The sequence below is a fragment of the Pristiophorus japonicus genome, unplaced genomic scaffold (assembly GCF_044704955.1).
Source record: "Pristiophorus japonicus isolate sPriJap1 unplaced genomic scaffold, sPriJap1.hap1 HAP1_SCAFFOLD_79, whole genome shotgun sequence".
NCBI lineage: Eukaryota > Metazoa > Chordata > Chondrichthyes > Pristiophoridae > Pristiophorus > Pristiophorus japonicus.
In genome coordinates, this window is record NW_027254707.1 from 1,409,938 (window position 1) to 1,412,500 (window position 2,563).

Here is a 2,563-nt window from a genome sequence, read left to right on the forward strand (position 1 = left end):
CGCTCTATCTGCTTCTCTCTCTCTCTGTCTCTCTGTCTCTGTCTCTGCCGCTCTCTCTCTCCCTGTCTCTCTCTCTCTCTCTCTCGATCTGTCTCTCAATCTCTCTGCCTCTCGCTCTCTGTCTCTCTCGCTCTCTCTGCCTCTCTCTCTGTCTCACTCTGGCTGCCTTTCACTCTCTCCCCATCGCTCTGGCTCTCTCTCTCGGTCTAATCCCACTGCCCCGCTCTCTCCCCAAAGCCCTGTATCAATCCCTGAACTAATCCCACTGCCCCGCTCTCTCCCCAAAGCCCTGTATCAATCCCCGAACTAATTCCACTGCCCCGCTCTCTCCCCAAAGTCCTGTATCAATCCCCAAACTAATCCCACTGCCCCGCTCTCTCCCCATAGCCCTGTATCAATCCCCAAACTAATCCCACTGCCCCGCTCTCTCCCCATTGACCTGTATCAATCCCCAAACTAATCCCACTGCCCCGCTCTCTCCCCATAGTCCTGTATCAATCCCCAAACTAATCCCACTGCCGCGCTCTCTCCCCATAGTCCTGTATCAATCCCCAAACTAATCCCACTGCCCCGATCTCTACCCATAGTCCTGTATCAATCCCCAAACTAATCCCACTGCCCCGCTCTCTCCCCATAGTCCTGTATCAATCCCCAAACTACTCCCACTGCCCCGCTCTCTCCCCATAGTCCTGTATCAATCCCCAAACTAATCCCACTGCCCCGCTCTCTCCCCATAGTCCTGTATCAATCCCCAAACTAATCCCACTGCCCCGGTCTCTCCCCACTGTCCTATATCAATCCCCAAACTAATCCCACTGCCCCGCTCTCTACCCATAATCCTGTATCAATCCCAAACTAATCCCACTGCCCCGCTCCCTCCCCATAGTCCTGTATCAATCTCCAAACTAATCCCACTGCCCCGCTCCCTCCCCAAAGTCCTGTATCAATCTCCAAACTAATCCCACTGCCCCGCTCTCTCCCCATTGTCCTGTATCAATCCCCAAACTAATCCTACTGCCCCGCACTCTCCCCATAGCACTGTTTCAATCCGAAACTAATCCCACTGCCCCATTCTCTCCCTATAGTCCTATATCAATCCCCAAACTAATCCCACTGCCCCGCTCTCTCCCCATAGCACTGTATCAATCCCAAACTAATCCCACTGCCCCACTCTCTCCCCATAGTCCTGTATCAATCTCCAAACTAATCCCACTGCCTCGCTCTGCCCCATAGTCCTGTATCAATCTCCAAACTAATCCCACTGCCCCGCGCTCTCCCCACAGTCCTGTATCAATCTCCAAACCAATCCCACTGCCCCGCTCTCTGTCCATAGTCCTGAATCAATCCCCAAAATAATCCCACTGTCCCGCTCTCTCCCCATTGCCCTGTATCAATCTCCAAACTAATCCCACTGCCCCGCTCTCTCCCCATAGTCCTGTATCAATCTCCAAACTAATCGCACTGCCCCGCTCTCTCCCCATAGAACTGTATCAATCTCCAAACAAATCCCACTGCCCCGTTCTCTCCCCATAGTCCTGTATCAATCCTCAAACTAATCCCACTGCCCCGCTCTCTCCCCATAGTCCTGTATCAATCCCCAAACTAATCCCATTGCCCCACTCTCTCCCAATAGCACTGTATCAATCTCCAAACTAATCCCACTGCCCCGCTCTGCCCCATAGTCCTGTATCAATCTCCAAACTAATCCCACTGCCCCACGCTCTCCCCATAGTCCTGTATCAATCTCCAAAGTAATCCCACTGCCCCGTTCTCTCCCCATAGTCCTGTATCAATCCTCAAACTAATCCCACTGCCCCGCTCTCTCCCCATAGCACTGTATCAATCCCCAAACTAATCCCACTGCTCCGCTCTCTACCCATAATCCTGTATCAATCCCAAACTAATCCCACTGCCCCGCTCTCTCCCCATAGTCCTGTATCAACTCCAAACTAATCCCACTGCACCGCTCTCTCCCCATTGTCCTGTATCAATCCCCAAACAAATCCCACTGCCCCGCAATCTCCCCATAGCACTGTTTCAATCCCAAACTAATCCCACTGCCCCATTCTCTCCCCATAGTCCTATATCAATCCCCAAACTAATCCCACTGCCCCGCTCTCTCCCCACAGCACTGTATCAATCCCAAACTAATCCCACTGCCCCGCTCTATCCCCATAGTCCTGTATCAATCTCCAAACTAATCCCACTGCCTCGCTCTGCCCCATAGTCCTGTATCAATCTCCAAACTAATCCCACTACCCCGCTCTCTCCCCATAGTCCTGTATCAATCTCCAAACTAATCCCACTGCCCCGTTCTCTCCCCATAGTCCTGAATCAATCCCCAAACTAATCCCACTGCCCCGCTCTCTCCCCATAGCCCTGTATCAATCTCCAAACTAATCCCACTGCCCCGCTCTCTCCTCATAGTCCTTTATCAATCCCCAAACTCTTACCACTGCCCCGCTCTCTCCCCATAGTACTGAATCAATCCCCAAACTAATCCTACTGCCCCGCTCTCTTCCCATTGCCCTGTATTAATCCCCAAACTATTCCCACTGCCCCG